The sequence below is a fragment of the Microtus oregoni genome, unplaced genomic scaffold (genome assembly GCF_018167655.1).
Source record: "Microtus oregoni isolate MIOR12 unplaced genomic scaffold, Mior012 000210F_ref0000141, whole genome shotgun sequence".
In the NCBI taxonomy this organism is placed as follows: Eukaryota; Metazoa; Chordata; class Mammalia; order Rodentia; family Cricetidae; genus Microtus; species Microtus oregoni.
Window position 1 is genome coordinate 152,814 of NW_024544868.1, and position 26,484 is coordinate 179,297.

At 41.3% G+C, this 26,484-nt stretch overlaps 1 protein-coding gene across 3 annotated transcripts in view; it reads left to right on the forward strand.

Moving 5' to 3' along the window:
* Nucleotides 1-26,484, forward strand: part of Shroom2 (shroom family member 2) — a 119,547-nt gene that overhangs the window by 77,537 nt on the left and 15,526 nt on the right. Inside the window, exon 1 of one of the 3 annotated variants that reach the window (XM_041647706.1) lies at nt 10,281-10,418. The exons of 1 other annotated variant lie outside the window; for it this stretch is intronic. The gene's annotated coding sequence lies outside the window, so the exon portion shown is untranslated. Of the gene's footprint in view, nt 1-10,280; nt 10,419-10,846; nt 10,979-26,484 lie in introns of those variants that run through there. One more of the 3 variants, XM_041647707.1, reaches the window with a different exon arrangement.

Consider the following 26,484-nt stretch of genomic DNA (forward strand, 5'->3'; position numbering starts at 1 on the left):
TCCTGAGTTCAATTCCCAGCAACCACATGGTGGCTCACAACCATCTGTAATGAGGTCTGGCGCCCTCTTCTGGCCTGCAGACATACACACAGACAGAATATTGTATACGTAATAAATAAATAAATATTTTTTTTTAAAAAAAGGAAAGAAGGCCGGGCGATGGTGGCGCACGCCTTTAATCCCAGCACTCGGGAGGCAGAGGTAGGCGGATCTCTGTGAGTTCGAGACCAGCCTGGTCTATAGTGCTAGTTCCAGGACAGGCTCCAAAGCCACAGAGAAACCCTATCTCGAAAAACCAAAAAAAAAAAAAAAAAAAAAAGGAAAGAAATAATATGCTTGAGAAATAAAAGGATCATAAAAATAATAGGCAGTCTAAAATGCAGAAGTATGAAAATACCTAGTGACCTTCCATAGGTTTAAAGTAACATAAACATGTCTCTATGGGAAATGAATTATTGATCTGGTATTTGATACTTGAAATAAAATTTTGTTGCATTCTGTTGAGATCATACAAAAATGTTGACATAGGAGTTACTTTTATTTGCTGATTATTCACCAAAGTCCAAACAGAAATAACTTTTTAATATAATTTTTTTCCTATTTTTTGCGATATGATGTCACTTCCCACCCAGAAATTCCCTGTGTAACACAGGTTGGCATCAGACTTGTGCTGATCCTCCTACTTCAACACTTTCTGGGATGACAGGGATGAGATATCATATCCCACTAATAACATCTTTTTTGTGCATGTGTGAAGGATAAGCTCCTGCAAGACCATACCATGTAATGGGGAAAGAATTACAAGTATCTGTAACTGAAAGGAAACTACTTCATTCTTTTTTTTTTAACTATGTGAGAGCAACATGTGGCATATGTCTGTAATCTCAGCACTCAGGAGGCTAAGAAGGGAGCTTGTACATTCAAGATGAGCCTTAGACTATAGAACAAAACCATGTCTCAGAATTAAGAAACAAACATAGAAAGGTACATGGCACATGAGAAATCATTAAAGTCTGTTGGATTAAGGGGAAAACACATTGTAGCTGGGTAGCCTGACCACAAGGTAGCGGATACAGTGGCATTTTCTCCCTTCCTCCATCACATCTGGTCCCAAGCGGCCCATCTCACATGTTCTGAAGACATTTTTCTTAGAGGTTCCAACCGTCCTCAGAGATTTCATGCTGAATCCTCAAGTTTATTACAGCCAGCTGGGTCTGTTTCTTGCAAATGCATTCAATCACTGATATGGGAGTCCCTTAAAGACTCGGTGTCTGATTTCTCAATGACTGTTATTAAAAAGTGGTCTCACAGGGACTGGTGAGATTTTCCAACTAGTAAAAGCCCATGCCACCAAGCCTGCAGACCTAAGTTCCATCCTTGGAATACATAAAGTGAAAGGGGGAGAAACAACTCTTGTAAGTTGTCCTCTGATTGTGTGTGTGTATGTGAATAAACAGAAATGCAGTGGAGACATTTTTAATGTCCTATAGCCTGGATAGCTTAAATAGTAAGCACTGATTTCTTCCCAGCCCTGGAGGCTGAAAGATCAAAGGGAGGGTGGTTCCTCCCAATGCTTCTCTAACTTCTGTGTAGACTCTAGCGTCTTACTGTGCCCTCATTTGCTTGCATTGTGTATCTCTGTTTCCTAATCTCCAGTTCTTACAAGGACACCAGCCAGATTCGTTTTTAGTAATCCTACTGACCTCCTTTCTCCTTAACCACCACTCTAAATGTCTTGTTTGCCTACATAGCTATATTCTGTTAGGGATAAAAGATAGAGGTCATCTAGACCATGTGTGCTGCTACTTACTGGCTTGATCCCAGGGCATGGTGTGCCCTTTTTTGTGGAAAGAAATTGTCATGCTAAGTTACTTTCACTTTGTTAGTATGTTCCTTTTTGTGACACCAAATTAGTCTTTCCTAACATCTTCAAAGTCGATGTCCATCATACTTTGAACAGAGTTATCCTCTGCAGACTGGGATACTGGGAGCAGGATTCAATATCATAGATATATTTCCACACCATTGTCCTATTATCTAAACTCCTCCTCCTCGTTCCTGGTGAGCAGTTTGGAAGAATAGGATTTTAATTTTTCTTTGCTGTTTATCACACATGGTTCTTACACAGATTAGGTGCCAAATAAGTGGTTGGTGGATGAGTGCATTGGTGAATGGATAGATAGGTGATAAGTGTAGAGATGGGTATTTGAATGGATGAAGGATGGGCACTTGGATGAATAAGCAGAGGGATAGAGGGAGGAATGAGTTAATAAGGATGGGTATTGCATTACGGTGTGTGTGTGTGTGTGTATGTGTGTGTATGTGTTTGTGGCTTTTTAATCAGGTTCATTGGGCATGACAGGTAGCAACAGAGAAATCTTAACCTCCACAAACAAGCACAGGCAGAATCAGCAGTTGAAATGCATTTATTGCGGGTGAGGAAACATATATATGAAGCAGACACATAGAGAAAGTAACCCTCTCTGAAGCCTACTGGGGATTCGTGAAGCAAAAAAAAAAAAAAAAAATCCAGACTGTTCTTAACAAGAGAAAAAGCCCACAAGGCCTTTGTTTTGAGCTATCAGATTTTTGTCTCAGGTCAGGAGGGTGAGGAAGAAGCAAGCCATCTTGGAAGCTCACTATCTTCAGTACCTAGCTATGGCCTTTCTCCCTACATGATGGCCTGCCAGAGAGTCTTTCTAACTCCCAGGCTCTCAGTTAGATAAGTGGTTGTTTGGATGGATGAAAGAGTAGATAGATGGTTGGAAAATTGAATGGATAGATAGATGGATAGATGGGTGGGTGGTGGATAGATGGATGGATAGACAGATGGATGGATAGATGGGTAGGTGGGTGGATGGATGGATGGATAGATGGATGGATGGATGGGTGGATAGATGGATGGATGGATGGATGGATGGATGGATAGACGGATGGATGGATAGGTAGGTGGGTGGATGGATGGATGAGGGGTTTATAAAAGGATAGATAGATCGATGGATGTTGGGTGCATAGATGAATGAATGAATAGACAGACGGAAGGATAGATGGATGGACGGATGGACAAATGGATGAATGGATGGAGATCAGTTAATGGTTGGGTGCATGGATGATGGATGAATGAATAGACAGAGAAATGGAAGGATGGATGAGTAGGTGGATGCTTGGTTTGGTAGATGAGTAGTTTCCTGTCTTACCTTCCTTGAGTTCTAGATCAGCATTCCATGGTAGTACATGTTCTGGGTTAAAATTTTGCTAAAGATTTTAGTTAGATGCTAGTAAGTGAAATGGGCCATACCATCTGCACTTGCTCTCGAGTTAAGTTGTCCAGAGATAAGAAGATCTAAGTGTTTCAGAAGAAATCATAAAACTGACTTGCTTTCCACATTCCTACTTAAACCCTTTAAGAAAATTAATGTAACTAGTTTTGATTGTTGCTCCTCACATTTGGGCTTCTTCTGTAAAGATATTATATCCTAGGACATTCTAGGAATTGGGGCTAACATGAGCTATGGGGTTGACCCCCCATAGCAGGGCTACCACTGACCTCAAGGCTGTATTTTATTGGGGTGAGTAAAAGAAAATAACAAGAATATGTTCTTACTCCCAGTAGAGCTACAAAACTGAATGCATGGAGAATTTTTTCAGAGCTATTTTGCTCTAATATAAAATACATGAACCAGAAAAGCAAACCCAATGGACACCACTTGGGTGTTTTCCCTGAGAGAAAACTTGGCGTGTAGAAATTATTGTGAAGACCAATTTCCTCTTTAGAAAACCAGTTTCTGCCAAGTGGATTTCAGAAGGAACAAAGATTGATTACTGGGGAGCTCTACCCTATGTTCACGGCTTTAGGGCAGATGTTTATTGTCCCTGGCCTTCAATTAGCTGTCCAGCAATTGCAGCCTGCCTTCCTAAAGGACTGTGCTAGATAATTATGTATCCAGTGCTGAGTGGGTCATGCTAAGAAGGTGAAACTCGAGCTTGGAAGTAGAGGGATTGGGAGTGGGCAGGGATGGATGATGTGGGCAGAGCTTTCTGTTTTGCAAGGCCAGGCAGAGCCCTGAACTGAAGCGTTCTTTCTATATGTGCAAAGACAAGACCATCATCCCAGAAAAGAAAAACAGCAACTGCCAGAAAAAGACAGAGGCACAAGACTAGTTTGGTTTTGGGTATTTTTGTTTGTTTGTTTTGTTTTGTTTGTTTTTGTTTTTCTTTTCTTTATTTTTTTTTAATTTTTATTTTTTGGCAGGGTCTGTCCATATAGCCCTGGCTGTTCAGGGACTCACTTTGTGTATTCCAGACTAGACTGAACCTCACTGAGATCTGTCTGCCTCTGCCTTCTGAGTGCTGGGATTAATGGTGTGTAGCAATCACACTGGGCCAGAATTTGTTATTAATGTCTGTTATTAGTTTGTTTCTCTTCTCATTGCTGTGACAAAGTACTTGACAAGGCAACTAAAAGAAGGGTAGATTTTGGCTCGTAATTGGAGGATACTATCCTCCATAGTGGTGAAGTCAGCCAGGAGAAAGAAATGCTGGCTTAGCTCACTCCCTCCTTTTATTCAGCCCAGGGATGGTACTGCCCATACATACATAGGGTGGTTCTTTTCACCTTAGTTAACCTAGTTTAGAAATAGCCTTGTAGTCATGCCCGCATAATTGTTCCCTAGATCCTGTCAAGTTGACAGTCATCAATAACTATCACAATGTCTTCATTTGCAATACGGATCAGACTGCTTTTGAATTTGAGGCAGCCATCCTGCCCCAGTCCTCCAGGTACCAACTGGGTTCGCACCACCACATGGCTGCCTTCTGATTTCTCCCCAGTCTGAACTACTTCATTGTTGTGTTCTGATCCAGGACACAGATGGGGCAGAAGTATGGGGGGTGGGGTGCTTGAGTATCAGCCTCAGTACCCCCTCAGGGCTCAGAATTGGATATCTATGGCAGTCAAGGAACTGGAGGTAAAAAGATGAACTCAAGGACATTACCTCTGCATCTTCTTTATTTTGGGGGTGAAGGGAAAAAGGAGAAGGGGAAGAAGAAGAAAGGAGGAGAGTAAGGGGTGAGCTCCAATGGTGAAGTCCCAAGAGCTGGTGCGAGTATTGGCATTGTCTCCAGAACGCTTTGTACAGCAGGCGTGGCCTGTACAATATGTTTGAAACTGGGTGAGTTTAACGTATCAGAACTTTCCCCCAGAATCTGTAAGAGAACAGGAACAGATTTACATCTTGATGTTATAATAGATAGGAGAAAGAGAAAGAGGGAGAATATATGGAGTTTTGGTACAGGAGGTTTGAGTCGGTGATGAAACTTTTGTTTTTCTGGAACTAGAGAAAAAGTGACTGATCTTGATGTCCTCTTGAACTTAAGGGGACAGGGCTCTGTTTGAGTTACAAGAATTAATTTAAAGGGGCCCTGCCATTTAGGGGAAAGGCATGAGGGGCATTGGTCTGGGGGAGAGAATAGTAATCAGCAGTGGGCATGTATTGGCACACCGTTGAGGTAGTCTAGTGTAAGGTGAATGGAAGGAACAAATGAAATGAAAGCTCCTACTAGAAGAGCTTTGCTAAAAAATCTCTTCCCATAAGAGGTACAGGGCAGGTTGGCATGACTAAAAATGAATCAGTGAGATAAATATCCCTAAAAACACAGTTACGTAGTGGGATCTGCTGAGGTAGATAAGGCTGTCCCCCTACCCTGACAATAGGGAAACTAGAAGGAGAGGTAGGCCCCCAGAATTCCCTCAGTACCAAGTATGTGGCTCTGGTATCCAAGAGAAAGGAGATGGGCCCTCCTGATACCATGATGCTTACCCGTGGTTCCCTGTTATAGATGATGGTTGTGGTCAGGTCAAAGGAGACCGGGCAGCCTCACTCGTCCATGGCCAGATCTCGAATGTCAACTTGGGAATTTTCTGGGTTTGATGTTTCCATGTATTAAGTGGATGAGGACAATCAACTGCCCAGTGTCCTTCCCTATGGCATCTCGACCAAGGTCTTGTGGGACCAAGATGAGTAGGGCATACTCAGGCCCAGTGACCAGTTCTCCCTCATTTGAAACATGGGCCTGCTGGTTCTCAAGCCCCAGGGATCAAGGGAACAGCACGGACAGCACAAATTGGGCCGTCTGTTGCCTCGGCCGCTGAGAGGACTGTGGCTAGCATGTGACAATGATGACTGTGGGCTTTGTCATTCCTTACACGGTACACATTAAAATCCAACTCTAAGACTTCCGCCTACAGGGTCAAGGGGCCTTTCTCCAAACGTCTAAGTTTAGCCTTAATGTCAGGATAGCACTGAGAAAAAAAAATGAGTCATGAGAAGCTGTCTGCCTTTCGTGGTTTCTGATTCTAAGTTAGTATATTGTAACAGGGCTTTAGTGAGGCATTCCAAAAATGCAGAAGGATTTTCCTTCGTATCTTGAATGACCGCTGAGAGTTTATTATATTTTACTGACTTGAGTACAACCTTATGGAGACATGCCAGGAGGCAAGTCAAAAACCTGTCCCTAGCTAAAATTCGACCTGGGGTGTTATAATCCCAGTGTGGTTCCTGCTTGGGGACTGCCTCTGTCCCTGGAGGGTGTGTTGCATGTGTTTGGTGAATCTCATCTGCATGTAGTCTAGCCTGCTCCCAAATTTGCCTGTGATCTTCAGGAAGTGGGTTATTAGATAGGATCATATAGATATCATGAAAGGTGAGATTTTAAGAATGGGTAATATATTGGAATTGTTTTATGAAAGTGGTAGAATTAGACATACAGGATCCCAGTTTTTGTTTTCTCTGAAAGGGAGAAAGGAACATGTGCCCTAATCAATCCATCTATGCCGGCCACATCTCTCAACAGGAGAACTGCAGCTGGCTTGGCTTGGTCAGGGTTGAGTTCCATAGCACCATGTGAGCATGTGAGAGGAGGGGTAAAGGTGGGTGCCAGAGTGGGCAGCTGCTGTGGCCAGGCACTGGAGAGGAAGAATGTTCCAGTGGGGCTGATGGAGTAGTTAGTGGGAGAAGAGAAAGAGCTGAAGAGTCAGTGGAGCCTATGTGGCACGGGTGTGAGCAGTCTCTCACAGCAGGGACCATTGATGAGTAGTCCAAATGAAAAGAAAAAGAAAGAAAAATCTGAGGAATCCTGGGCCCCCAGTTGCGGGAGGACTGACACCAGGGTCATACAAACACAATTTCAGCTAAGGGAAGCAATTCAGGGATGAATGTCAGCAAAGGGTTCAACCGTAGCTATGAAGGCCATGGTTGGAGGGCTATCTCCCCATTTTTAGGAATACCAGAAGATTTCCAGGAGCTCACTATGTACAGATAGTGCCAAAGTCCAGCTTGGTAAACCAGTGAGTTTTACTGAGGTTCCTTACAGGAACATGGGTGAGTTTTACTTCCTGTTTTAATGAGCTTCCCGACAGGATAGAATATTTCACGTCCTCTTAGAACACCCTGTTGTTTCCCCTCCCTTTTTCCATCCTATGTCTTAAAGAGTTTCCCTCCAAGATGAAAGGTTTTTACCTAGTCAACTGTTACACAACACCTGCATCCCAAATTCTGAGATGATAAGAACAAATCTCCATGTGCTTTTAGCATATACATTTGAGGGGAGGGACAAACTTTTAGTTTTGTAGCAGTCCCAATAAAAGAAGCTTAAGAAAATGTAACCACTAAATACAATGTGGTACTTGGCTGGAATCCTAGGCCAGGAAAGGAACAATAAATGGTATATAGTAATTAGTAAAATATAAAATAACTTATAAAAGTATAAAAATAAAAAATATAAAAATATGATAATATTAGTTCATTTTAGTATACAAATGTTGAAGTGCCTTATTAGTGCAGTAGGTAGCATATCAGTCTCAAATGTACCACTATTGCATTATTATCTGGGGTAAATTATATTAGACTGTTTTCCATCACTTCAACAAAATGTCTGAGATGACCAACTTATAAAGGAAAAAGGTGGTTTTGGCTTATGGTTTAGTCTGCAGTTGGTGACATTGCTTTTAGTCCTGTTGATGAAGCAGGACATCATGGAAGGAACACAGGGTAGAAGAAACCATTTATCTCATTACGGTAGGAGGCTTAATGATAGAAGAAACTGGGTGTATTGTGCGGCGAACTTCTCAACCAGCGAGAAAGAACAACCACCACACGAGGATTCTTCTCAGATCACGCTTTACTGGAGTGCCCTTGGTTGAGGGAGAGCAGGAAGCGAGAGGCAGGAAACGAGGGGCAGGAAATGAGAGAGAGAGAGAGAAAGAGAGAGAGAGAGAGAGAGAGAGAGAGAGAGAGAGAGCGCCAAGAGCACTAAAGCAGCTGCTTATATAGGGAATTGGCACACAGGTCGCCCTGTAATTGGCTGACACCAGACTGCATCGGGATAGGCCCAAGGACCCTTATCCACCGCGCATGCGGGAAGCGGGGGACATGCAGCTCCCAAAGGCAGAGCCAAATATGGAGTTGTTTATTTCCAACAAGACAGGATGTCGGTGCCATCTTTAATGGCGATCCTGTCCGGCTCACTACAGTATTGTATGGAAACTCTTTTCTTTTATTTCAGTATATATTCTTAGGGGCCTAACTTTCTCCATCTTGGCACTATCACCTAAAGGTTATTTGATTTCACAATAGTGGCCTTCAGGGGTTCAAGCCTTTAAAACACAGGACTATGAGAGATACTTTAAGATCCAACTGATCGTACACTTTAGATACAAATCTCAGGCTTAATGATAGAAGAAACTGGGTGTATATTATGGAAACTCCTTTCTTTTATTTAAATTTTCTATAATTAATTTCTAAATGAAGTATTTGTAGTTAGGGATATACTCAGTTGGTATAATATGTGCTTAGCATGTACAAGTACCTTGGAGAAGAAAGTAGAGATGGGGGTGGCAGGTAAGGGACACTGTTGTTTATTTATAAAATACTATATGGATGTGAAAAAACACTGGAAAGAGTATGGGCTTTACAATAAAAAAATACATGTTCACTTCCTCACTGTGTTTATATCAGCCCCCCGACTCTCCTAACCCTTTCTCTCAGATTTAGTGGTATCCAAGTTAGTATACCCCAAAGACACCTACATATCAGTGTCCACTGAAGCACTGTTCACAATAGCCAAGTTATTAAATCGGCCTGGGTGTTCCATCAACAGAATCGTAAGGAAAACCGTAGGGCGGGAGGTGAGTGTATCAAAGAAAAATGAAATCATGTCATTTGTAGGAAAGTCGGTGAAACCAGAGGCCATTGTTTTATGGTACCATAAGGTAAATCAGAAAAAAAAAAACAAATGTTTTCTTTCATGTAGAATCTAGATTAAACATGCATGAACTTGTGTATGCATATAACATGAAAGTAGTGGAAAGGTTAGTATTTGAGAAGAGGAAGGATGTAAAAGGGCAAAGGAAGGTAACAGTGTGAGGATAGACAAACTATGTGACTTACATGTGTGAAAATGTAAGGATGAAACCCATAATGCCGTAAAAGCGAATATATACTAATAAAAAAGTCAATGCTTCATGGCTATAATGATAACACATTAGCAATGTACTGCATTGGAGGTTGAATAATAACGTGATTTGGTGAAATGAGCAGGAATTTGAAATAATTCCTGTGCAGTGAGAAGAGCTTTATGGAAGGAAGCTGTAAAGAGAAAGCCCTGGTGGCTAATCCCTGGACTCAGAGGAAGGAGCTGTAAGGGAAGCAATTTCAGTTCAGGACCATGGCACTGTGGTTGGGGGCTGGGCTCAGAGTGGACGTGGAGCACAGGGTCTTTAAATGCAAGTCATTGGGATGCAAGGAATTGGGTGAGTTGGGGTCAGCCTGGAGGCTTTTGTATTCTCGCCCGAGTGCCCTTGCACACAGGAAAGGTTCTGAAACACTTGGTTTGTTAGCTGATGGATTACATTCCTAATGAGTGCGTAATCAGCCTAAGAATGTCCACAGACATAAAATAGGCTATTGAATGTCATCTTTAACTCCATTGTAGCATTAGACCATGCGATAGCACGGCTGAGAGTTCTTAAGTAGAATTTATGAATGATCTTCTTGCAGTAGCTTCTTTTATATTTTCCATTTTTAAAAAAAATAGGAAAAGAAGCACCACCACTCCCCCGCTCTGTGCCTGATAGGGATTTTCAAAGGAGAAACCTCTTATAGCTTAATCATGGTATGTGTTAGGAAAGTTCCCGGAGGTCACATATACCGAGTTCTGGAGTTAACAGACCCTGCATAAACTTGTCCATCATAAGGCAGAAGGCTCTGATCTTCCAGCTGTTGCCAGCTGCCTTCGTGACTCCTCAGTGCCTTAGGCAGCAGGATTCTGCGGTGGCAGAGGCGGGCTGTGGGTCCCTGAAGCATTTAGCTGCCTTTGCAGTCAGAGTGAGCCACAGCCTACAGCAGCGAGCAGGGATGCAGGTAAGAGACTCTAGGGCTCCTTTTCAGGGCATCTTATCCCCGAAGGGAACTGTTTTAAAAATCACTTGTCCTATTTGTGAGGAGGGTGTAGCACCCAATGCTTCTTTTGTTCTACCGTCTTAAAGGGCACATTGTTTGTCAGCTCACAATGGCGTGGGTCCGATCTGGCAAGATGTGCTAACATTCTCATTGTTTATTGTTCTGTCAAAGACAAAAAATCATGCAAATCAGGGTACAGATTCTGGCCGGAGCCCTGCAAGAGTGCACACGTGTGCAAGGGGACACGTTGGTCCATACTGCATGTATGTCTAAGGATGCATGCAGTTTTTGCAGCCTTGTTTTTTGACAGCTGGCTGAAAGCACATTGGAACTGAAAGCTGCCGTCCCTACCAGTGGGACTGGTAGCCCTGGCTGTGTAGAAAAATTGCTCTGTGTGACTTCTGGCAGTAGAATGCTGGGATTTGTGAAGACCTGTCTGCATTGCCGTTTCTTTCTCAGTAGCTATAAGATGCAGGCACGCTCACTCCCAAGACACTGAGTGTGGACCCTGAAAGAAAATGGTGAGTTAGACACATCCAGACAGAGGTGGGTGGCTAAAACCAGGTGTGCATGCTTGGTCATGCAAACGGTTCATGGGTCTATTCACACAGCTTCCTAACTGCAGTGAAAAAAAAAAAACCTACAAGGAGAAAATGGAATCTCTGTGGCTTTGAAAAATCTTTAGTTCTTGTAATTTGTCATTTATTTGGATCGTGATAGTGTTTTTTTCTTTAAAGGTGTCATTATACATGTGCTTGTGTTTTCTGTTCTGCCTCTTACATTGTGATTAAAAATGCAGGTTATTGTTTTTGGCCATGTTGCTAAATGATGGATCGCCTTTGCTACAGGCAAGGAAGCATTCACATGTGTGGAAGGAATGCCATTTTCACCGAGAAATTGCTGCATAGCTATCTGTGCACACAGACGCATGGTATCTGAGTCTGAATCCACTGACTCATGGGACTAGGTGTCATCTTGAATCACATATTTAGCCATTGATTGTGCCAGTGCCGAGGCAGGAAAAAAAAAAGACAACAGCAAATTAAAGAAAGGTTTATTGAATCTGGTAGCATTATAGCTAAGCAGCTTGCTGCATTCCAACTGCATTTATAAAATGAGTGGAAAATAATTTTAAGCATAAAAATACTGGCACAAATTTGATGAATGGTTAAGATCTTTTCTAGGCAAAGTATATGTGTGTGTATGTATATATGTATGTATTTTTGATAATGCAGTAAGGAAATATTGCATTTGTAGTTGAAAAGAGGACATGTCTCTATACTTTATTATATATAGTAGGAAAAGCCATTCATATGCATACAATATGCACACATACACACCTACCTCTGTCTTCAGCGAAACTTTACAGGGACATTTTCATTTATGCAAGCATGCACAAAGGCAGTTTTTCAAAGTTCTAGAAATAATCACAAGTATGTGTTAACCAAATGGGTTTTAGAAGGCTTCCGCTACCCAGCTGCAGTGATAAATGATTTAGTAAATGTGTATTAACTGCTGCATGCTTTGCACGGACTGGCCACTCCCCCAAAGTCTGACTTTGGATGCTGAAGGTTAGGGAAGGTAATAATTTATGTTGCCTTTTAGAATACTTGTGTGTGGCTATTTACTACTTTGGAGTGTATGTGTGTATGTGTGTGTGTGTGTGTGTGTGTGTGTGTGTGTGTGTGTGTTTATGTATGTGATGATCATGTTTGCAGAACCATGGGAAGAAGCTGACATTATATCCACTTTGAGCTACCCATCTTTCCCTTTTTTGAACACTAGAGATTTTAGCTGGTTTCTGCAAGAGCAACTTAGCTGACCGATCATTGGTAGATATCTGTGGATGTCCAAAGGGATTCAGAATCTGTTTAATTATTAACACACACACACACCTTTAAAAAATAAAGTTTTAGATGGGGTGAGGTAGATATCTGTGGATGTCCAAAGGGATTCAGAATCTGTTTAATTATTAACACACACACACACACACACACACACACACACACCTTTAAAAAATAAAGTCTTAGATGGGGTGAGGAGATAGCTTAAATTAATTTTTTTAAATTTAAAATTATCCTTAATTCCCTTACCCAGTGATTCCACTATAGAACATGGAGATGTGTTTGCTTTGCATTCTTGTTTCAATGCAAATATATATTTTACATATACAGTCGTTCTCTACATAGTGTATGTAAATTGACTTTAAAAACACAAAAATCTTTTATATGTACTCTACCTAGTGTTCTAAAATGTGAGAAATCTGTCTTATACTTTAGATATTTAAAGCTGTTTCTAGTCATTCACAATTGCAAATAATACTTTCATTAATAAGCATATTTTGCTAAGAGCTAAAATGTAAGAGCCATATATTTCCATATGGGTTATCTTAAAACATGGTAGATATGTATTTGGGAGTTTCTCACCTTTTGGATTTATGCAGTGTATTCTTGTTATTTATGCTTTATTCACCAGCAGCCTAGGAAGTCCTGTTCCTCTTACAACTTTGCCAGTATTAAAGATTAATTTTACAATTCTGTGGTTTAAATAACAATTACTTTTAACATGTATTTTTGGGGGCTGGGGAGAGGGGATCTTTTTTTGTATATTTATTGGTATTATTTTTCTTTTGTTCATTACTGTTTACATTCCTATTAAAAGTGGGCCATTCTTAATCATTGCCATTTAGGATATAATACATTCATGCAGTGTAATGTGTATTTTTCAAACATCTACTATTGGTTAGGTTTAGATTATTTCTGTAACACATAAATTGAATTCTCTTCTTGTGGCCCACACTCTGAATCTGTATTTTGGTGGTCAGCAGCTTCTAGCAACTATGTGTTGTTGCTGTTAACTTGTAACTTAATATGACATTTTATACAACCATCCACAGTTCTGTTGATTCTTAAATAGTCTACAATGCTTTGCAAGGAAGACAAAGTGACTAAGGATTAAAATAGACAAGAGTCTTCAGCCTGATGTGTTATATTGTATTGTAGGAGGAAATCATATTTTAGAAAAGGTTGATGGCTGCTGACCTTTTGTAGGAGATTGGAGTGCTCATGTATTAGAGTAGGGTGCCATGTCCCGTGCATTCTAAATACTCTTAGTCTACAAAGTATTTGGCAAAAGAAATGACTGTGCTATGGACTCTAGAAATGTTTATGATGCCAGGATTTGTTGTTGCTAAAGTAAGAGGACAGTGAGTTCAAAGCCAGAGTGAGCTACATATTGAGATGCTATGTCAAAGAAAGAAACAAAAATTGGAAGAGTGGTGCAGGGATTCAGCTTGATCTGATGGTTGGCATCTTCGCTCATCACCTTCGTGGTTGATACTAAATAACCCTGATCTGTTTCTTTCATATCATTTCCCTATATACCACAAATAAGCAAACCAGACTTTGTGTCTTAGTTACGGTTTCTATCACTGTGAAGAGACACCATGACCACTGCAAGTCTTATAAAGAAAACATTCAATTAGGTTTGCTTATGGTTTCAGAGGTTCAATCCATTGTCATGACAGAGGGGCATGACAGCGTGCAGGCAGACGTGCTGGAGAAGGAACTGAGAGTCCTCCATCTCGATTGGCAAGCAACAGGAAGTAAACTGACTAGGTGTAGCTTGAGCATAGCAGACCTCAAAGCCCCACCCCCACAGTGACACACTTCCTCCAACAAGGCTACAACTAATTCAACAAGGTCATACCTCCTAATAATGCTTCTCCGTATGAGCTCATGATAGCCAATTACTTTCAAACTTCCACACCCTGACTCCAGGGATGTTCCTGATTCTTTGATATTAAATTAAGATAAACAGGTACATTACGTATAGGATGAAGTCACTAGATATATCCTCCTTTTTGACACAAATGGTAGGTCTCCAACTGGTCTTGCTACCTGTGACTACACTTCTATTAGTAAATATCTCAACGATTTACATTCTGTACAATCTTAGATTTATCTGTCTCTCTTTTTTCTTTAAAAATTATGATTATTTTATTTTATGTATATGAATGTTTTGCCTGCATGTGTGTATATGTGCACCATGTATATTTCTGTTGGATCCTTGGAACTGTTTAATGGATGTTTCTTAACCACCATGTGGGGGCTGGGATTCGAATCTAGAACTTCTACAAGAGCAGAAAGTGCTCTTAACCACTGAGCCATCTTTCCAGCCCCTGCCTGTCTCCCTTTCATAGGTCTTCCAGTGTCTTGGGGAAAGTTTTCATACAATAGGACCAAATTTTTCTAGACTAGTATATTACGATAAAACTTTGTTTATAAACCATGCATCACACCAGTGATTTAATAACCATACTTTTTCTTAATGAAAAGGACATGACAAACTAAGGATTAAAACGTCTAGTTTGCTAACCCCTGTTCTGCATAGCAAGGCATATACTAGAATTTTAAAATCACAAGTGACTTGGCCTGGTGTTAACCAGGCTTTTAGTTCAGCTCCTTGAGAGACTAAGGCAGGAAAATGCAAGTTCAAGTCCAGGTTGGGCAACTGATGTGAAAGTAAAACGCAGATTGGAATTATAGCTCAGTGGTGGAGTGATCGTCTCATAGCCTGTGGCCCTAGATACTTGCAGTTCCCAGTATTGCCAAAGGGGAAATAAAGCAACAACAAAGTGTGTATAATTGTTCCTTTTATAAACACCCTGAAGGATATAAGGAGACTATTAGGCTAGTCATATACCCCAATTAGGGAAGCACTTGCCTGGCATCCAGGAGCCCTGTGTTCAATCCCCAGTAGTGCAGAAACTGGACATCCTGGTGCATACCTTAATTTCGGAATGTAGAAGGTGGAAACAGGAGAATCAGAAGTTTATGGTTACCTTTTGCTATATAGTTACCTCAAGACCAATCTGAGACACCTGAGATCCTGCTTCAATAAAGGAAGGGAAGAAAGGAGGGAGGGAGGAACGGACGGCAGAGAGATTAATGGGAAGAGAGAATTATTATGCATTTAAGAATGCCAAGAAGAGTTTATGTGGCTAAGGATGTGATGTGGTTTGGAAAACTATGTTTTAAAAAACAAACTTTCCTGGCCTTTTTTCAGTTTCATCTAGGACAGTGTTGTTTGACCCAATTGGGACTTCACAGACATCATTTTGAAGGCATAGCCCAGGGCTCTGGAAGTTGTTCCCACTGGGGGAACATAGGTAGATTCACCCTAGGCCTGGTGCCAGGGAACATTCAGTGAAACCATTTTTATAGATAATGATTATTTCCTTTGGAAGGGACATGCAGAGTCAAAGATTAAAATGCCAGAAATATAGCTTTTGATATCTACACGGAGTGGGTAGAAAAGTGGGAGAGAAGAAATTTGGAAGGCGAAGTTTTGCAAAACAGATTCATAATGTTTTCTTGACATCCAATTTGTTTGGAGGACTGGTTTTGACATAGATATGGAGGCATGTAATCCTTCACTATTTAATGCTCTTCCTGGCCTTCTTACTAAGTTTAACCAGAACCCACTTCCTTGGTGCCTCTAGTCTTAGTAGCAAGTATGATGTGATTGGGCTGCAGACATGAGAAAGGCCTTGCCACAGATCTCAGAATGTATTTTGTAAAAGCAGCTAGTTCACTGGGATATTTGAACAGCAGTTATAATAGATTATTATAATTTCCAGGTTCAAGCGGGGTGTGTGTGTGTGTGTTTGTGTGTGTGTGTGTGTGTGTGTGTACACATACATACATGCATGCAGAGTGAAAAAGTCTATGTTAGTGTCTATTACTTTCTACTTTGTTATTTTGTTTTTCAAGATAGGGTTTAACTGTACAACCCTAGTTGTCCTGGAACTCATTCTGTAGACCAGACCACCTTATTTTTTGAGACAGTCTCTTAACTTAACCTAGAACTCATCAATATGGTTAGTCTGGCTGGCCAGTGATCTTCAGAGACACTCTTTTCTCCAACCCTCTCCCAGCGCTGGGGTCACACACACATATCACCACACCCGGCTTTTTCAAAGATGTTGGTGATCCAAACTCGAGTTTTCATGCTTGCACAGCAGGAATTTCCCGGCCTACTCCCCACCCCCTCTATAATTACTGGATAGCATTAAAAGTCAGTGCCTGTTAATCTGAGTTTGCATCATTTATGAGCGGAATTTCTCTTTTTAATCTGTCTACTCCCCCAACCCATTTAACCACAAATGACTTATCATTTTGTCTAAATCAACTTCATTACTACTTGGCATCTGAGTTTCTGTAAGCTAAAATGAAATCCCAAGGAAACGGCAAACCTTTTTAGTCCATCTGTGAAGAGATTGGAGAAATAAAACTCATCTGGTCTTCTAAAGTAATTACTCTTCCCACATGGCATGAGAAATGTAGACTAGCGTAGAGAGAAAAGCTTTAGCAAAGAAGCATTGCAGTAAACACATGTTAATGCCAGGATGTTGCTGGGTTTGCGTTTTCCCCAAAGGACATCCAGCAAGACACAAAAGTTTGGAGACTGAGCATGGTTGTATACATCTGCTATCTCAACTACTTAGGAAGTTCAGGCAGGCTTGCCTGGGTTCCATTACAAGTTTGAGACCAGTTTTGGCTGCATAGTGAGACCTTGTCTTAAAGACATTCTCCAAAATTCCCAGAGGAAGAAAACTGCGAAATGAAAAGATGCAAGAGTTTGACCAAAACTTGTAGAAATAGTTCTTTTCCTTGTTATCATTCGCATAATTTGTTAATTTGGCAAATACAGGTTGATCATCCCTAGTCCACAAACCTGAAATCTAAAATTATCTTAAATCAGAAACTCTGCCCACATAATGCCACAAGAGACAACATTATACATTATATTGTGATGGCTTGCAGTCAAAATGCAGGTGTGCCAAAAATAGTAAATATGGCATAAGTTAGCATTATTGCATTCATGATTATAATTAACGTCCATTCTGTAGGTGTTTTATTTTTCATACCTGTATATGCAAATAGTACAAAAAATCTTTTAATTCCAAATTCAAATATGTTTTCCCCCAAACATTCGCAATAAGAGACACTCAACCATCTTGTTTCCATGCTTTGGCAGTCAGGATAATCAGACAGTCCCTATTCTACAGCAGCGTATGCTCTAGGAAGTCTGATGATTAATTTCTAAGAACATAACTGGTACTGTTATTCTTAAATGTTCATGCTCTTTAAATGTTCTTGATGAGGTCTGTGCTTTTGTTGATTGGTCAGTTGGTTAACTGGTTGCTCTTTGGTGTTCTGTGACTGCTAAGAATTATCAGGAATGTGGGAAAGGTGGTGGAAAATTGTAGGTGGAACGTCTTGTCCCGTCTTCTAGCTGCCTGACTGACAGAGATCTGACTGATACATACCTCTAAGCTGTAGGACAGACTAGCTATATATAATGGATGATGAATCTACCCTTTCCCAGATCGTTTTTGTTTATACCCACAGCCAATGGAACTGTTGTAGAACTGCTCCTGGTGTGTGTGTGTGTGTGTGTGTGTGTGTGTGTGTGTGTGTGTGTGTGTGTGTGTGTGTAATTTATACGATGCATGTGAAGGTCAGATGAAAACCTCAGACATTGGTCCTCACCTTCCACCTTGTCTGAAACAGGGTCTCATTGTTTTATATCAGGCTACTCACATACAAACTTCTAGGGATTTTCCTGCCTCTGCCTCCCACCTCAACATAGGAGCAGTGGGATTATTGGTCCTCCCACTTGCTCATCAATTGCCATGGCCACTGAGCCACCTCTCTAGCCCACGCTGCTATTCTTGAATTTTTGCATCATACTTAAATGAAAGGAGGAAAAGTACGTTAGTGTCTTTATTACTTTTCTGTTGTAATGGAACACTGTAACCAAGGCGATTTATAAAAGAAAGTGTTTAATTAGGCTTATGGTTTCAGAGGCAGCAAGAACATCTCCAAATTTACATCGTTACCTGCAAGTAGGAGGCAGAGAAAGAACAGGCTAAGGATGACACAGGTCTTGAGAAGCTTCAAAGCCTTCCCCAAGTCACACACCTCCTTCTGCAAGGCCACATCCTAATCCTTCTCAAACACTTCCACCATCTGGGAAACAAGTAGACTGTCTTGCCTGAGCTCTGTGTGTTCAGTCTGGGCTATGTATGCCTTGTGTCTTAGAAAGAAGTGCATAGTGATTTCTGTCGTGGAGAACCATGGATGGTTCCATTCATCTCAGAGCAACTGTTGCATCTGCCCAAGATCCCTGGTTCAGAGGAGCTCCATACAAATCCTCTCCTATACCATGGGATCTCTGTGCCTCAGAGAACTTATAGCTACCCACTTATGGTTTGATTTGAAATTTCTCCCCTAGTCTTCTGTTTTGAAAATCAGTGACTGCTCATAGCACAATTTTGATGGCTGTGGAGCCTAACTGGTAGAAGTGGGGTGAGCCTTTGAAGGTTATTCCTGCCCCTTATTCTGTTGTTCTTTATGAATATATGAAAAGGCCTCTCATATATTCCCACTGCCATCGAACTTCTTCACCATGTCATCCCCAGCTATGACGGACCAAAATCCCTCTGAAATGAGGAGTCCAAAGAAAGCTTTCTTCCCATATTTTATCAGATATTTTATTACAGTGACAAGAATCTGACTAATGCACACCTGTGTGATACAGTATGGCCTGTGATGACCGTGTTTTTGAAAGGGAATGAAGCTTCCTCTGGCTTGTTTACCAGTTAGATGATATAAGGCCGGTATACCCTGGGTCATGATTAGAAGCATCTGCCAGCAAAATCCCAAATCAGATGGGACTCATATTTTACTCAGGCCTTAGACACCATGTCATTGATAGAGTAATATCTGATGATAATTCAGAGTCCTCTTCCTGTCCACACCAAAAGTCAAGAATGGATGGGAAAGAAAGACCCTGTAGTATTTTCATTAACAAATTCAAACTATTAGGAAAATTTCCCCATCACCCTTGATAAAGATAGTTATAAATTCTATTAGCAAAACAATAGTGAATTGATTTTTGATAATAGGGCAGTAAAAAAACCCATTTAGTTAAGTTGGAATGTTTATATACTAGGTTATTTCATCAAGGACTTAGCTGTTTGCATCGTAAAAAAGTACCCCCTTCCCCTTGTGTAACGTTCTTCACAGTGACTGAAAGTGAGTGGTAGCAACAAGAGTAATTAGATCTCGATCTCTCTCTCTCTCTCTCTCTCTCTCTCTCTCTCTCTCTCTCTCTCTCTCTCTCTCTCTCTCTCTCTCTCTCTCTAGCCCTGGCTGTCCTGGAACTTGCTCTGTAGATCAGGCTGACTTCAAACTCCGAGATTTGCCTGCCTCTGTACCTCTGTCTCCTGAATTCTGGGGCTAAAGGCATGCGCCACCACTACCCATCTGGTATTTACATACATACATACACATACACGCACACACACATATATATGTATAATGGGTGGCCAAGGAGATGCTGGAGAAAATAGCTGGAGAAAGCACCCTTCCTGCTGGGTGAGGAGTAGAGGCTAAATAGAAACAAACTGTAAGACCACTTCAGAGTCCCGTACTAGGGTGGAACATGGATATTGGCATTCCTAGTGGCCCATGTGGTAAGGAGACAGATGTGTCTAAGATGTGGCTGCAGGGAGGAGAAAACAGAAATTGACAGCATTGAATGCAGATTTCTCAGCTGCTGTGGTGAGCAGATGACGTCTGGAAATAAAACTACCATTCGTCATATGCAGAAACTTCCCATGGAGTTCTGGGACTCGCTGTCTCCAGAGAAGGATCAGATATGTCAGTTTATATAATAGTGAGGTTAATAGACTTTATAGAGCATTTGAGTGTTTTCCCACATTGACATGAACATGTTATACCAGAACAGACACATTTGTGCCTTTCTGTGACGGCAACACTTATTGAAAACAACAAATTTATGAAGTGTGTCATCAGTTTCCTTGGCAGGAATTTACCTAGTACTCCCATCAGCATAAAGGGTCTCTGTAGGAATGAGTATGCTATGGTGAACTCCATTGAAGGTTTGCTGTCAGTCAAGCTGAAAAATCAGGCTTGAGTCAAGCATCAGTGTGGAATTGAGCTGCAAACGTGACGAGTGCAAAGGCCATAGAAGTAGGTCAAGACGGAAGAATAAATCCACAAACAGATGGCAGACAAAACAAGTAGATCGTTTCAACGGTAGAGACTGAATCTCAGTGAAGCTTCTGGAATACTCAAGAATCCTCTGCCAGCTGAGTCTCTGATACATCTCCTGGGTCATCAGAGGATAGGGTAGCAGGGCCATAGGCATCCTTTTAAGGTCCATCTGAGAGTGTCTCAATTCTGCCTCTATCTGGTGTGCCCAGTAAGTTCATGGACCAGATTTTCCTATGTGATTTGAAAAATAGGTTGTTACTGTATGGTGGTTGTGAGCTACCATACATTGGTGCTGAGTGCCGTGGACTGACTCTCTTGGAGATCGAAGACTGAGGGAGAACAGGGGTGAAGGCTTAGGAAAACCCAGGATTCGGCGAATGACAGACACAACTCTAATGAGATTTGAATCTGCTGCAACTTTACTAAAATTCAAGCATCACTTTTAAGAGATTACAGAAGGAAGTTGGCAGACATAAAAGCTTCCATAGAAAAATTATTACAGACAATCGATTATTCTCAGCAAGTCTTATGGTCAGGGCCAGGTGGGCAGAGCTTTTCTTTGAAATTCGTCTCACACCACTAACCAACTGCGCTTTCTCATGGCCCTAAATCATATCTGCCCTCAAGGTAACCAAGGTAACCCAAACACCATTCTTCAGGATTCCACCCCCAGGGTTTGCTCCAATATCAAATGGCTGGCTTCATGTTATCAAGAATAGCCTGCCTTTCTTTCCTATCTAAAATGCACCAGGGGTTTCTCATTCTGGCTGGCCTCTCCATAAATGGTAACTCATGCCACTCCATACGTTTTCCTTCATAATTTACCCATCTTCTACTATCATGAGATCTTTCTGTTCTAGGGTATCCATAAATTCCCCCAGAGAGCAAGTCGGAGTCTTAATCATAACATTAATGGCCTGAATCAAGGGAGGGAACTGACGCATCAGTTCTCCGTTGGGAATGTTTCCTGGTTCCTTGAACAGATTAAGTTTTTGTCAAGAGAAAAGTAGAACAGAAGAAAAAGATAGCAGAGCCAATACATGAAACCATTGCCAGGAACAAAGTGAACGAGGTCGTTGAGGCTAATCAGGCACCACAACTCGAGCAGACTGCCAAGGAGCCGCCGGGGGTCAAGTTCCAGGAAGCACGAGCCCCTCATTTTGAGACAGCCACCACCTGAGAGGCATTTTGTCACACAGGCGAGACAGCCGTGGATGTGGCAGCTAAGAACAGAACCTGGGTCCTCTGGGAAAGCAGTATGCAACACTCTTAACCACATAGCCATCTTGCAGTCCTTTTCTGATTTGATAGTTTTAATATGACCATGTGTTCCTATAGTCCTGGTTTACTTTGATAAATCTGTAGGATAGTATCCATTTTACTTTTAGAAATACTTTTTTTAAAACTTTTTTTATTTACTTTCATATATGCCCTCTGCCCTGTAACCCCCAAAATAAAGTAAAATAAAATTTAAGAGAAAATAAGAAGAAAAAGAAAGATCTCATCATGGAAGCTGTAGTCAGTCAGTCATAATTTAATCATTTATCCATATATCTACTTGCAAGTGTTTTTTGCAAAGAGTACTTGGTCTGGTTTGAAACCTCTAGTTTCTGCTACACTATTGATACTGGGCCCTCACCCTGAACTCCTCTTGGATATCCTGTTTTTGTCCTGTGTCATAGAGATACAGCAGCTTTAGGTCTGCAAGATTGGTCCCTTGGCGTGCTTCAGCAGATCCCAGATGGGATGGATGTTAGGGTGGGTCAACTCAACCCTAGTTTTGAGCCTGGGTAATTGCAAGTTTGGTCATCCCACCAACTCTCCCCTGTCTTCACCATCAAGGTGAACTCTGACATTGCCCCAGCTAGTTCACCCCTTGCAACATAAGCTGCTTTTATGCCCTCGGGGTCAGCTCTCCCACACCTACACCAGCAAGGCCAGCTCTACTGTCTTGCCCAGGTAAGGTGCAGGGACCACTACTCTCCCAAATGTTATAGCTCTCACCCATCATGGTTAGTAAAGGGGAACATCTCGCCCCTGCCCACAGCACAATATGGCAGACAAGGGGCAGGGCTAGAGCTCCCAAGCTCACCATCACCTACATATACCTCACCCCATCCCCCATCCCATCCCACCATCAATAGGAACAACTCTACTGTGCTGCCCAGGCAAGGCTCAGAACCCATTCTCCCAAGTACTGCACCTGGTGAGGGGTGATATAGATGTGAATAATTTGTATTGGTGTGGATCTTGGCTTATTGATACAAATTTCAGGTTGATTTTATTACGTGTATATTTCTTCTCTTGATTAAGGTATCATGTTTGTGCAGTTCATTTAGAAATGTAATGTATAATTAAGAAATATAGGTTAATAGATAGTCATCTATAATAGTTAAGCTTGTAGTCATGTTAGTTAGATTTTCTAGATGTACAGAGATACATTTCAGTTAGATAGATATTCTTCGAATCTTTCACTAGACCTTCAAAATATGGCATTCAAAATGTTTAAGAACTTAAGATTTTTCATGACAATGAGACATATCTGCTCCTGGCAGCACCAAGTTACTTCAAGAGGATGATGGGCATCAAAGAGCCTCCTTATGGAGTTGGTTAGCCATTTGGGCAAGAAACTATCCTTGCCTGGACTACTTAACTGGATATGCAGAATCCACAGAGAAATGACTGCTTAACTTGCCTAAAGGTGAGATGATCCTTTGGGGTTCCAGCTTCATGAAAGAGTCGGTAAGACATTCTGCAGGACACAGAAGAAAGGGACTGAAATTTCCTTCTTCATGGAAAAGTCTGTTGGACACTACGGACCTGTGTACTGAAGATGGATGCCCCAAAGATACAGAAGAACTTTGGGTAACTGTCCAGGCGGTGAGATGTCTCTGTCATTTTTAGAGTTTTGGAAGTTGCTTACAATGTAGTTTATGTTTACTTAGGTCTGGAGTCTTTGATGGAGTTGAAGAATTTATAGTTATAGTTTTTCTTAGTTATGATTAAAGATAAACTAGATATAAATATTGTAGCTGTAATTCTTGCTTGATACCTGTCTTGCTATATTTAATTTTACTATGTTAAAGTTAAAACCTTCCTTTTTTATTTAAACAGAAAAGGGAAAGGTGATGTCTCTGGATGCTGTAATTACTACTAATGAATAAAAAACTGCTTTGAGCCTATGACAGGGAAGAACGGAACTAGGCTGGGAAAGCTAGGCTGTATGCTGGGAGAAAAAAGGGTGGAATCAGAGAGAAGCCATGGAGCTACCAGAGTCAGACATACCAAAACTTTGCCAGTAAGCCACTGCCACGTGGTGATATACAGATGAATAGAAATGGGTTAAATTAATATGAGAGTTAGCCAATAAGAAGCTAGAGCTAATGGGTCAAACAGTGATGTAATAAATACAGTTTCTGTGTGATTATTTCAGGGCTAAGCAGCCGGAATCAACAAGTGGCTCTCTCCTCCCTCCAACAAAGGTTTCTGTCCCACTCAGTCCTGCCTGGTCAGGCAGCCGTTCAGTCACAGAGAAATACACAGTGTTCTATATTACATAAACTGATTGATCTTAGGCTTCTTATTAACTCTATAACTTATATTAGCCCATAATTCTTGTCTGTGTTAGCCACGTGACTTGGTACCTTTTTTGGCAAGAAAGTCACACCTTGCTTGTTCTGTGTCTGGCTTCCTCTGCGTCTGGGTCATCAGTACCGACTGAAACTTCCCTCTTCCCAGTATTCTCATTGCCCCACCTCCACTTCCTGCCTGGTCACCTCACTTATACTTCCTGTCTGGCTACTGGCCAATCAGCGTTTATTTAAAATACAAGTGACAGGGTACAGACCATGGTCCCGCAGCAGGGTCAACTCCCCCACATACCTAGCCTGAATATTAGTTGCCAGGACTCTGGAATGCTGTTGCCTTTGCCACCTTCCTTTGTATGGCACCCTTCCAGCTCCAGCATTATTCTCAGGGTAGCATACAGACATAAGGAAACACAGTCCTTAAGTCTTCTTATTATCTTAGGTATTTTTGTCTCTGTGGACATCCATTCCTCCCTGCTACCTCCCTTGCTCCCTTCCTTTACTTAGGATCTTCATATTGCCCAAACTATACTTGAACTCATTATGCAATCAAAGGATGATCCTGAACTCCTGATATCTCTGCCTCCCGAGTGCCAGGATTGTAGGTCTGTGGTCACTTGTGTTTTATTTCAAATGAATGAAAAAGGGGCAAGCCTAGCTACTCAACAGACTGAAGCAGAAAGATCACATAGGTACAAGGCTTGCTTGGACTGTGGAATGAATTTAAGGACAAGTTGAGCCATTTACTGAGACCCTGTCTTAAAATAAAATGGGGGGCTGTGGTATTGCACACACTAGCATGTTGTACAAAGCCCTGGGTTCAGTTCCTGGTTATGTCCCGCCCAAAAGCTAGATAAGGTGCTACGTGCCTGGTCTGTGCACCTAGGAGACTGAAGTGGAAGGATGGTAAGTGTGAGGCTAACATAGTAGCAATAAAAATTCCTGGAAAGAAAAACTGTTTATAGAGGCTGCTTGGCTGATTAAAATGTAGTAATAATGAAGATGTTGGAATGTTTTACTTGGACTAGCTTTAGCCCTGTGAATTCATTGTCCACCTCTGTGTTGGAGCATCGTATGACTAACAGATTAAAGCCTTTTGTAATCTGTTAACTTAGTAGACCTATTTGCCTCCACCATCCCACAACTAAGAATGTCATCAGATAACATCTCAGGCCTATAGGACAGATCTCCTCATCTTTCTGCAACCGCCTCTCTGATATCCACGCCAAATATATTTTAAACTTGCCTTGTATGACTTTCTTTGTTTGGTAAAACTGTAAAAACTTCTTGAAACTTCTTCCATATTGGAACGTGGAATTTGGGGTCACCTAAACCCATGTTCCCAGGCTGCAGTCACTCAAATATGGCCCCTGAATAAACTATCTCTTATTCCCTTTAAGATGAGAATTGTGGGTTTTGTATCCACAGTTCAGTACTCTATGAGACCCTGCTTCAGAAAAAATAGTATAGATCAAGATACATATGTACATGGCATAGCCGCATATACAGTCACGCCACACATCTACATATACAATCCACAGCACATGACAGAGACATAGCACACAGGCATATATGCACCACTGGCACATGTACATTGACATAAATCTGCACAGACAGCATCCATAGCATATACATCTATTTATAAATGTACGACTATATTCCAACATAACACAAACATATCACACTATCTACATTCTACATCTCTTGGACATCATTAAAGTCACAGATTTGAATATGGTCCCAACAGAACTCAACGTTGTTACATCTAGGTCCTTTTTTATTGTGTCTATCTGTGACCTGATTTGTATGAACTGGGGCTGTTAAAATCAGTTGGTGATTTCATAGTTTTGACTCTGTAAGCTTGGAGTTGGAGAGGGCCAAGAAAAATAGAGAAGGGGAATTGTTGGGGGAAGGGATGTTAAATTGCTACATCAACTGTAGTGTAAGAAAGATAAACTCCCCCTCTCCCCTCTCCTCCCTCTCCATAGAACACAGCAAGGTTATCATCCACAAGGCAGGACACAGGCATAATAGTCCTATAGTCCTTTGGCCTACCAAATACTGTGCCCTGCCCAGCTCGAAAGTCAATTTTAGATTAAGAATTGCTCTTTTTCTTAAATCAGAGATTTGTTTTCTTTCTTTTGGGGGGAAGGGGTGTTTCTTTTAAAGAAATGTTGTTGGTATATACATGTGTGTCTGTGTCAGATCTATATGTACGTGTCATTAATACTTCATGTTCCATACAGAACATGTTACACATACAGCCTAACATACATCGCTTGTGGTAGTTGGCAAAGGTGTTGGAAAACATATAGTCCTAAAGTGGTCGACTAGAGAAGATCCCAATCAGAA